The sequence below is a fragment of the Schistocerca americana genome, chromosome 4, assembly GCF_021461395.2.
Source record: "Schistocerca americana isolate TAMUIC-IGC-003095 chromosome 4, iqSchAmer2.1, whole genome shotgun sequence".
NCBI lineage: Eukaryota > Metazoa > Arthropoda > Insecta > Orthoptera > Acrididae > Schistocerca > Schistocerca americana.
In genome coordinates, this window is record NC_060122.1 from 214,254,055 (window position 1) to 214,266,362 (window position 12,308).

The following is a 12,308-nucleotide window of genomic DNA, read 5'->3' on the forward strand; positions in this document are numbered from 1 at the left end:
AACCATTTTTGCTTCCGACCTGCATTTATTTGCAGTCATTCAACCTTCTTTCTTCATCATTGAAGCTCTTATGAGATGTCTTATCAGGAGCGACGTAGGTTTTGAAAGACACTGTTGGATAACGCTTAGCGACTGTGACGATATTTCTCCGTAAACAAAATTAGTTTCTGTTGATTAAAGCTTTTATTGTACTAATTAGGTATTGATATCTTTCTCTACTTTCCTGTGTACAGAAAATGTCTTTTTCTTTTTGGGGAAGAAATGATTTCATTTTCACAAATTCCACAAAAAATTTATCGTGATTCCCGTCATTGCTTTTTTATGAGAAAGAAATCCGCAATTTCTTGTCACGTGAACATCTCACAGGAAGCGCTTGTAATCTAGGAGTTGCTTGGCTGACGTTATCGGATGAGCCCACAGTCTCCAGCGTGGAGGAACGGCGTTTTCCGCGAAAGCTGTAAGGGTGATTGACCTGATCCGCCGACACTTTACTCCAACAACTCTCACCCAGCGTTGCCTCGCATAATACCCTGAGCCCACCCTCGTGTAAGCAGCTTATCTGGTAATCGGGAGCGGAACAAGCTCGCGCAGATGGAAGCAATGAGAGGCACTTGTAACGGATAATCTAGGACAGCGCCTACTAACGCTGGGTCCGCCGCTCGGCCGTTAATGGAGATGTTCAGATTCATGAATAGGAGGAGCTTAGGCTCTAGCAGCATCATAAGACTATCAAAACTTTCCTGTAAGTCGTTCCTCTGGCAAACGCATGTGATCTATGTTTATAGATACTTTTGAATTATCTGATCTTTTCTCTCTGACGGCCAGTCCGAGATCTTGGTACAACACTATAGAAAATCTGACGAACCCTCCACGATAGTAAACGTGATAATCACTCATTGGAATCTGGAAAGCAATCTAGAGATCGAAATAGAATATCTAAAGGCAAAGAAATAAAAATACCATAAAAGAACATGGAAGTAGTTGTCAGATAAATATAAAGAATATATCCCTGTGAAGTACCTTCATCCTCTGACACTCGAGAATACACATAGTCTAATAGGATGTGAAATAAAGTCATTTATAGGATGTCTGTTTATGAGATCTACTGGGACTGAAAATTGCACGGATAAACCGTACGCACACGTCACAGTGCCTGAAGAAATTTTCGGCATGAAGTCGATCATCGCCAACTACTCCCGACGATATTTCACTCATCACTGAGTGAGGCATCGAGTCTTCGGTGTCTCACATGCGGATGACTTGCAAGTGTCGAGTTGCGTGTGTGAAATCTTATGGGACTTAGCTGCTAAGGTCTTCAGTCCCTAAGCTTACGCACTACTTAGTGTAAATTATCCTAAGGACAAACACACACACCCATGCCCGAGGGAGGACTCGAACCTCCGCCGGGACCAGCCGCACAGTCCACTACTGCAGCACCCTAGACCGCTCGGCTAATCCCGCGCGGCAGTGTCGAGTTGAAATATCGTGGAGTGTAGTTGGAGACGAGCGGTTGCAACCTCGAAATGTCTTCGAACACTCAATTTTCGGGGAAAAATTTTCAAATTCACACATATACAAGGTGAACAAATGAACTAAACCTTGTTATAGGAAATTTAATTAGTTAAATTTTGTACTTGGCTACGTTCTCGCTGGAGGCCAAGGCTTCCGAGTTATTAACAAAAAAACTTACAAAAATGCCTTTCAAACGCACCGCCACCCCTACATTTATCCCCAACCAGTGAGGATTTCTGTTATGTTGTCCGTGGCGCTCCCTCCTACCATTGTACAAATCCTACACGAAGTATTCCCGTATTCGACCTTTTTTAGCCAGCGTAGTCGGCTATTTCGTCAGATTATTAGTTTTAATGTGCCTGTGAGGCCCTTCATGGCCTGTTAGGACGGAGTTTAGTTTGGTGAGGGTAATAAAAGAAAAACAAATTTTGTAAAACTCACGCTAAAGCTAGTTCCCGTGACCCTTACCAACAGAGTAGTTTTGTAGTCAGAAGGCCTGACGAGTACAATTGTGCAATTGTTTACTTTACGCTGTCAAATTCTCAATATTGTATGGTAAAAATTACAGGAACGTCAGTTTTACAGTTTTTAGGTGCTCCACTAAGCAGGTGGTGTAATAAGGCCAGTCACTGAAGGCGAAAAAAGTCTAACGTGGGTAATAATTTTTTTTCACCGGTAGGAGGACGAGCCATGATCAACACGCCAGAAATCACATCTGGTAGAGGGTGAGTGTGGGACTGGGGGTACACTTGAAGGTCAAATTTGTACGTTTTTCTTGAATAACTTGAACACTACAGGCCTCTTGCGAAACCATACTCGTGCACAATATTTAACTACAAAACATTACCTACAAAATGGTCGTGTTCATTTCTTCTATAGCACCAACAGTTTGCGCGCAGTAAGCGAGAGAATATGAAAATGTCACGCGTGGTTGTTGAAGGCCAGGTGGCATATATCGACATCGTTAGGGGCAGCTGAAGCACCATTTGTAGTGGATAACTTGAAAATCTAATTATCAAATTTACCTTCGGCAGTACAAAAGACGTGTCTGGAAATGTCGAAGTGGAGTCGTAATCTGTGGGATAGGTTGCATAGTTCCGTCTTGAATTAAATAAACAACTCACAAAAGTAGCAATATTTTCAAATATGGAAACGATACGTTCACGACTGAAGAACTCTTACAGACCATCGCCTGAACATGGCGAGTACCGTCGCTATGTCTTCCTACCCTAACACTCTTTACTTCTTTATGTTTGTTTTTAAATGCATATGCGGCAGAGGCCTGCTCATATTGTTCCATTCTAACAAATCATTAAGTCTGGGATTGTCCTTACTAAGCACAGAAATATTATGTTTCACATTAGTAATAGTAGCAGTACGCTGAGGTGACAAAAGTCATCGGATACCTCCTAATATCATGTCGGTCCTCCTCCTTTCCGGAGTAGTACAGCCACTTGGCGTAGCATGAGCTCAAGTTGTTAGAAGTCCATTGCAGAAATGTTGGTCCATGCTGTTTGTATAGCTGTCCATAATTGCGAAAGTGTAGCCTGTGCAGGATTTTCTGGACGACGTGCCCTTTCGACAGTATCCCATAAATGATCGACGGGATTCATGTCGGGCGACCTGGGTGGTAAAATCATTCGCTCGAAATGTCCTGCATGTTCTTCAAACCAACCGCAAACAATTCAACAAATGTTCAAATGTGTGTGATATCATATGGGACTTGACTGCTAAGGTCATCAGTCCCTAAGCTTACACACTACTTAACGTAAATTATCCTAAGGACAAACACACACACCAATGCCCGAGGGAGGACTCGAACCTCCGCAAGCAATTATGGCATGGTGGTGTGGCGCATTATCATCCACAAAAATCCCATCGTTTTCGACTGCAAATTGTCTCCATGTAGCTGAACATAACCATTTCAGATGGTGATTTAGATCTGTAAATATTTAGTTGTGAAAGGGTCTCTCCAGTTCGGTTCCTGCCATGCTCATGGTCTGATCCTTAATGATTTTAAGGGTTAATCATTATCTGATATATTTGTAGGAGGTAGCTTCCCTAAAAATGCTCTACCCGATGTGATCGTCAGATTTACTTCTTGCTGACGGCGATACCCGACCCTACTTTAGCTCCACATTTATCAATATCAGTCACTGGCCCTCTCGTCATTATTCCACCTGTATACCTGATATTTAGTCTCTCACCACCCGCTGCATCGCCGGCAAATGCTAGGGGAGCCGGATGCGCTGTTTCAGATTTCGCTGCATGACACGTGGAACTCCCCACCACCGGGGGACCCCTAACGCGCGGTTGCCAGGTAACCACCAAGCACAACTCTCTGCGGAGACCCCACACGTCGTTGTACCTGCGGCGCTGATGAACTGCCCGGCAGTGCGGCAAATACCTGGTGGCACGTGGCCGCCGGCCTGTAAGGGCGACGCGGAATTGCGTGGACAGCGGACGCTGTGCAAATGCCACACCCAGGCCGGCAGCGTGACGCTTAATTACCGAAAAACTACGCTTTAATTACGGCCACGAGCAAAGGCGAGAGGCGCGTAATTATTGCATTTAATTAACCACAAATTTGGTTTCTGGCGTGGTTTCTGGTGTGACGAGGGGGGGGGGGTGCGAAATAGTATATGCACCCAACGGTCGATGTTGCAGCAAATATGGAATTCATGCAGCTCGTTGTTTGTTCCTCATCATAACTGCTACAAGGCTTACGAACAATTTATCTCTTGTATATGGCCGCAGTTAAGTAGTAAATCTAAAAAAATTACTCCACATCAACAAACATTCTTTCAGTTGAATGAAAATCAGCCACAAATATTTTTAAAATGTTTCTTCTCAGTGCCATAACCGGTTTTGTGCTAACACGCCCATCTCCAGGTGACTAATACTTCCAGTCACACCTATGTTTTGATCAACAGCATTTTGTATTCTCTTGCAGTAAGTTCCAGTAGATGGTGATTTGTTTTGTTGAGGTTCATATCGTTTTCCAGTTAGATATATATCCTGTTGAATTACAAGCACACATATTGTGAATAAATTATTGTGGAACGTAAAAACAAAACAGTACATGTGTGAAGCTCAGCACTGACATTCAGAATGCGAAGTGTGCCACAATAATTTATTTCCAGTATGTTCCATACATATACACCGACCTGGAAAACGGGAAAACGATATGGACCACAACATAAAAATTTGCCATCTACAGGAACTTATTGCAGGAGCATAAGACATGGTGCTGATGAAAAAAGAAAAAATGTATGTAATTCGAATGATTAGCCATGCAAAGATGAAAATGGTAGTCTACAACTGTTTACGGCACTGGAATAAACATTTACAAAGCATTTGTGGATGGCTGCGTCATTCACCAACTATCGTTAACAGCAGCGGATATCACAAGATCCAACATGGATAAAATAATATTTTTTCTTAGATTTTTTTATATGTAGAAATTAAAAGGAATCTGGTCTCGATTAAAAGTTAAGTTTCAACTCAAAAAGTGCAGACTGAAAACCACCAGATCATCTATAATTGAACGTGAAATCCTAAAAGAAAACTTAGATACGTTGCCTTCAAATTTACCTTAAGACATATCATCTGAGTTGAATAATTTCAAAAACCTAATATGTGAGACACCTCAAAATACTATCAAAAGAAACAATGATGGAATAATGACACCTGTGACAAATTGGTAGATCGCACACTTAAAACATGGCGACTATGGAACTCTCAGAAATCAGAAAGAAGTAGGCAAGAACTCGCCAAAATAATAAAAGGAACTTCGAAAATCGTCAGGGCAGAAAATGCAAATACTCTCGATTGACAGAATCGGATGACGATTTCACAAAAAAATAATACCAGAAGCTCCTACTAGAAATTAAAAGAGGAATTACCAATGCCCTAATTTGTGCTTCATATGTACAGGTGTAACATTGGAAACAAATAAAGAATCATGAAAAGATCTTGCAAGCTATTTTCTAACATTAACAAATTTCTCAAGACCCAGGGGCCAACTGTCCCTTGACAAAACCACACAGCGGGCGAATTAAAATTAATAATCCGCAGCTTCAAAAACAATAAGCCACAGCGGAATATTTTCAGAAGACTTGAAAACAGGTGGTAGCAAACTGGATTAGATTTTCCAAGGAATATTGCACGACATTTGGCGTAGCGATAAAACCCCCAAAGAAATAGCCGCGTGAATTAATTCGTAACAAAAGGAACAAATCTTATATAAATAAATACAAACAAAATGTCTTACTTTCAGTCATCTGTAAAATCCACATGTAATAGCAAAATAAACGAATGAATTAGAATACTTTAGCCAGGATTTAGGAAAAGATTTTGTACGGAACAATGCCTTGTCCTTAAAACCATCTTCCGCATTCGCAAAAGTAAACAGTAAACAAATTGTTGATATAAAATAGCCATGTGCTTGTGGGTAAGGACAGTGTCTGATCATCGTACAACAGAAATTCCATTCCAATTTTCAACCCCCTCCTCCCTCCCCCCCCCCCCCGCCCCACACCACACACACAGACAGTAAAAAAAAATCTCTTACCAACACATCAATAGATCTTTGAGCGAACTTGCTGAACCACTCAAAATTAAAACAGGGTTCGGTCACAAGAATGGAATATTGCCATTACCATTAAATTTAATTCTTAAAAAACAGATCTGTCCAACATAAAACTAAAGGCGTTAATATTGACAAAAGTCATCAAAATAAAATTCTCCTTCATTTCCCGGAATTTGCTGACGCTCAGTTCTCTCCGATAACAAACCAAATGCGAATGAAGAAAATTGCATGAAACAGCTTCAAAAAACTAAGCTTCGAAATTCAGATGAGAAGACGCAGTACATGGAAGGAACAGATAAAGGTGAAACAACGACATGCAGTTGAAAATTCGGAAAGTATTCCAAGCAAAGAATACGTGTCTATGAGAAACTAACGAAGTAAGCAGGCACTGACAAAGGAAGATCTGATCTGATCCATTATAAATGGTCCTGAAAGCCTGCGACTGTGAAAACGATAGGTTTGTTTATAAATAACTCATCTGCTACCAGTCACGATTTTCTTTATTTTATTTTGCGCACGACGCGTTTCGGGAAATGATTCCCGTTTTCAAGTGCGTTTTTTTATGTTTGTTATGCCATTTCTATGTGACGTTGTGGATGTGTGAGAGTCTGCTTCATTTCGTTGACTTTAAGTTTTCTTATGGTCCATTTGTGCAGATTCTCACAAACACTAAACATCACACACAACTTGTACACTTTTAAACATCGGAAACATTTTACATAAAAATGTAAAATATTTTACATAAAAACATCACATGGAAATGGCTTAACAAACACAAAAAAACGCATTTGAAAATGAGAATCATTTCCCGAAACGCGTAGTGCAAGAAATAAAATAAAAAAAATCGAGACTGTTATTTATAAACAAACCTACTGGACAAAAGAAGAGTTGAGATTTCGACATACACATAGACGTGCACATAGATACACGCTTCTAGTTAGCAACGCCAACAGCAACGGCTAAATGAGCAATCCGAAATACCTGTATTATGCATAAATGCAATATCTTTAGCAGTATATCCAAATAGGACACCGTTTAATAGTAGATGCGAGTGGACGTGTACGCTTCCCGAGAATGAGCAGCGGTAATTTTATGTAATCTTTTGGTTCATACGTTACATTTGTGTGCTAGGGAACACGTAGAAGTTTCTCGTATAGACGATCGTGGCGTTTCTTGTAAAGAATTAAGGTATTTTGAAAGGTAAGTAGGTAAAGTCGTATGGCTTGAGTGGCTGACAGACCGAGAAGGGCTGGCTGAGCTGCCTGAATTGTAAAACTGTTTTCTATCCTTTGCACCTGTGGGTTCCCTTCCTTTGCGAAGTTTGAGCATTGTGTGTTGTTTAAGGGTAACAGGTAACTGCAGGTGACTGCGATGGGTTAGTGTGTCATGTGGTGTTATGTATGTGTTGGATGATAATGAGAAGAGCGAGGGTGAAATCCGATGCCGGCACCCAGCCTGCTCCTCCCCAACAGCACCAAGGCGTCGGTCAAGCTTAACGTGGCCACCCGACAGACACAACTCCATCAACAGTGTCGCAAGCCCTCATTTCTTGAGACACCAGAGAGAGAGGTTTGGAACTGAATCCAGGACAATGGAGCAAAGACTGGTATTGATGGACTTCATGCCACCATCCCTTCTGTCTCCGTAGCTGTAAAGCTAAGGGGAAAGCTGTCAAAAGCGTGCGGTGCGGCTTTCCTGGACGATCACTCCAACCCAGTACTGGCCACTCTCGATGATCTGACGCGGATCTGTATATTCACCACGATACTGCCGTTGACATTTAGAAACGTAGACAACCAACAGTGTTAGTGACAAGCTGTGATTGGTCTGACGATGACCAGCAACACGACAGTGCTACGCTCACCGTCCGATTACACCACCTGCTCTATCTGATGAAAAGTATCCAGACACGAGTTAGTGATCACAACCAAGACGGGTGTCCGAACCTAGCCTTCACAGTGGATTGAATTCTCCTGGGACGCTTTCAGCGAAGCGTCTAGATATCTGTATATGATTGCCAGCCCACTATTCGCCAGAGAAGATAGTGGTGTCAGAATCTGGGGCCTGGTGCAAAGTTGACGTTTTAACTCAATGCAGAGGGGTTCCATTGGGTTTAGGTCAAGCCACTGCCCATGCAGTCCATTTCAGGAAAGTAACCGTCGACAAACCGTTGTCTCACAGATTCAATGGGACAGGATGCGTTGCCATTCTGATACAATCATCTTCCGAACCGCTTTTCTACTGTTTGCAGTTTAGCGTTTTCTTTAGCGTAATAAGGGGACCACTCATTCCTCCGTGTTTAACAGTGCTATTACTTTTTTAATCTTGACACCGATACATTTAACTTCACGAAAACTTATTTTGATCTCTCTGCGGGTTGTCTCTCCTAAGAGAGGCAAGCCAAAGTGTCTCTGTTGTTTCGACAGATATTTACAGTTTCGTTCTTGCAATGTATAGTTGGTGCTGGCCCAAACAAATACCTCATTGCGTCTCTTATGCGACCACCCAGTGGCGGAGAAAAACGTCAATTTTTACCCGTTAAGGACAATATGATTTTTGAAGTGGAAATTTAACTTTCCATTCGACAGAGAGGTTTTAAATTAGTCTTACGAGACATTCGTCTTATCGATATGTGTTAACGGAAACAGTGAAAGACGAAGGATAACCTGTACGCCAGCAGTGACTCAGCTGGTACCCTGCAGAAGCAGTCGGCGTGGACCAAGGTTGCGCTGTCCATGTTGGAGTACTACTTATTGTCCGCATTTTAGTGTCAATATCAATACATACACTACTGGCCATTAAAGTTGCTACACCAAGAAGAAATGGAGATGATAAACGGGTATTCATTCGACAAATATATTATACTAGAACTGACATGTGATTACATTTTCACGCAGTTTGGGTGCGTAGATCCTAAACACCCACCTGTGGTCGTAATAACAACTTTGATACGCCTGGGCATTGAGTCAAACAAAGCTTGGATGGTGTGTACGGGTACAGCTGCCCATGCAGCTTCAACACGATACCACAGTTCATCAAGAGTAGTGACTGGCGTATTGCGACGAGCCAGTTGCTCGGCCACCATTGACCAGACGTTTTCAGTTGGTGAGAGATCTGGAGAATGTGCTGGCCAGGGCAGCAGTCGAACATTTTCTGTATCCAGAAATGCTCGTACGGGACCTGCAACATGCGGTCGTGCATTATTCTGCGAAAATGTAGGGTTTCGCAGGGATCGAATGAAGGGTAGAGCCACGGGTCGTAACACATCTGAAATGTGATGGCCACTGTTCAAAGTGCCGTCAATGCGAACAAGAGGTGACCGAGACGTGTAACCTGTGGCACCCCATACCATCAGGCCGGGTGATACGCCAGTATGGCGACGACGAATACACGCTTACAATGTGCGTTCACCGCGATGTCGCCAAACACGGATGCGAACATCATGATGCTGTAAATAGAACCTGCATTCATCCGAAAAAATGACGCCTTACCATGCGTGCACACATGTTCGTCGTTTAGTACAGCATCGCAGGCGCTCCTGTCTGTTATGCAGCGTCAAGGGTAACCGCAGCCATGGTCTCCGAGCTGATAGTCCGTGCTGCTGCAAACGTCGTCGAACTGTTCGTGCAGATGGTTTTTGTCTTGCAAACGTCCCCATCTGTTGACTCAGGGATCCGTTACAAAAAATGGTTCAAATGGCTCTGAGCACTGTGGGACTCAACTTCTGAGGTCATTAGTCCCCTAGAACTTAGAACTAGTTAAACTTAAGGACATCACAAACATCCATGCCCGAGGCAGGATTCGAACCTGCGACCGTAGCGGTCCTGCGGTTCCAGACTGCAGCGCCTTTAACCGCACGGCCACTTCGGCCGGCGATCCGTTACAGCCATGTGGATAAGATGCCTGTCATCTCGATTGCTAGTGATACGAGGCCATTGGGGTCCAGCACGGGGTTCCGTATTACCCTCCTGAACCCACCGATTCAATATTCTGCTAACAGTCATTGGATCTCGACCAATGCGAGCAGCAATGTTGCGATACGATGAACTGCAATCGCGATAGGCTACAATCCGACCTTTATCAAAGTCGAAAACCTGATGGTTCGCATTTCTCCTCCTCGCACGAGGCATCACAACAACGTTTCATCAGGCAACGCCGGTCAACTGCTGCTTGTGTATGAGAAATCGGTTGGAAACTTTCCTCATGTCAGCATGTTGTAGGTGTCGCCACCGGCGCCAACCTTATGTGAATGCTCTGAAAAGCTAATCATTTGCATATCACAGCATTTTGTTCCTGCCGGTTAAATTTCGCGTCTGTAGCACGTCATCTTCGTGGTGCAGCAATTTTAATGGCCAGTAGTGTACAAATGGTTCAAATGGCTCTGAGCGTTATGGGACTTAACTTCTGAGGTCATCAATCTCTACTGTCTCCTTTGGTCGGTCAATTGAAGTTCTTTAGTTGCTGACGGTTTAATCGCAGTTGCCTTCCTTCTGCATACATTTGTCTGACCATCTTCCAAGTTATCCCTTTCTGCGTTGTTGCAGTACTGCCTCAGGTTGCTTCAAACACATATCACGATTTGTCAGTACTTCAGTTTCTCACTTCTTCCTATACTGTTGCTTTCTTTCTGCTATGATAACCTTCAGACTTTTCTTCATCATCACTAAATTGGGATCTAGACTCTATGTATTTTTGGCAGCGCCATACAATACAGTTTCTGATTTTGGAATATGACTCTTATCATGCAGTAATAAAGCTGGTATCTTTCCATCTATCCAGGCCTGCCCCATGATTCTCTCTTGTGAATCCCGATCAGTTAAGCTATTACTGCGTGAAATTTGTTGCAAAACTCAACAAGTCTGTCTCCTTTCACAGTCTTGCTACCGAGACGGTATTCTCCGGAAACTGTCTTATTTGTTCCATCTCTCAGACGCTCCATTCCTCCATTATTATTTGGTTTCATACGCCGTTCTGTCGTTACACACAGAGATAATCGTCCAGTACGATGAAATTCTCTTTCTGTCTCCTCATCCTCTGCTTCTGACGTCGGTATACGTAACTAAACTGTTGTTGTCGGATTTAGTATCACATCGATACTGATGAGCATCACCTTATCACAGAAATGCTTACAGAAAATCACTCTTTTCTTATCCTTTTCACAAAGAAACCTGCTGCTGTTCTACCGTTTTCTGCTACAGTTGTTTCTTTTTTTTTGTTTTAGGGTGTAAAAACAACTGGGGTCATACGCTCCCAAGTCAAAATTATAGAACACGAAGACGGAGAGGAGTTAAAAAACGACTGTACGTCAATCCCAATTGATGTAAGAGAAGACAGCTAAAATCAGGGACGTGGAGAAAAGGCTACAAAAGACACCATACAGAAACGGCGGTCTGAAACTAAAAATTAATTGGCCTTTGCCATACTGCTTTGACGGATAAAAAGTAAAACACGTTCGACAGCCCGCGCATCGTTTGCTAAAACGGCCGATAAGTCAGAAGGCAAATCCAAGCGGGAAGGAAACGGTTAAGAAAATGGGCATTCCGTCAGGAAGTGGCAGACAAAACTTGGGCACATTGCGTACAAAGTAGCTAGGTAGCGCCTTTTATCAAATGACGACGGCTAAAAAGAGAGTGCCTAACACGCAACTGGTAAAAATGACTTCCTACAGGCGGGAGGGCCGAGAGGAGATCGCCCAAGATGCTGGGGAAGGCTTAAGGGGAGACGGAAGGCAATTTTTATCCCTATTCCGCCAATGTTATTTTACCCTTTGAATAGGTTCACTTTTCAAAAGAACAACAAGTGATAAAACAATAAAATTTTTACTGCTTATATATAACATATATGCCTCAATTTACAAGTAAAATGAACATAATACCTCTTGTGGTTTTGAAGAAAAAAAAATTGTTTTTTCACTAGTCAAATTTAATTTATTTACGCAATAATTATTATAAAACAATTTCTGATTGTTTGGAGGTTCTCAGTTTACTTGTAATAGCTTATTACCATCTGCAGTGCAAATCGACTAAATTTCATGTTTCTAACCCCAGCCGGCCGGTGTCGCCGTACGGTTCTAGGCGCTACAGTCTGGAACCGCGTGACCGCTACGGTCGCAGGTTCGAATCCTGCCTCGGGCATGGATGTGTGTGATGTCCTTAGGTTAGTTAGGTTTAAGTAGTTCTAAGTTCTAGGGGACTGATGACCACAG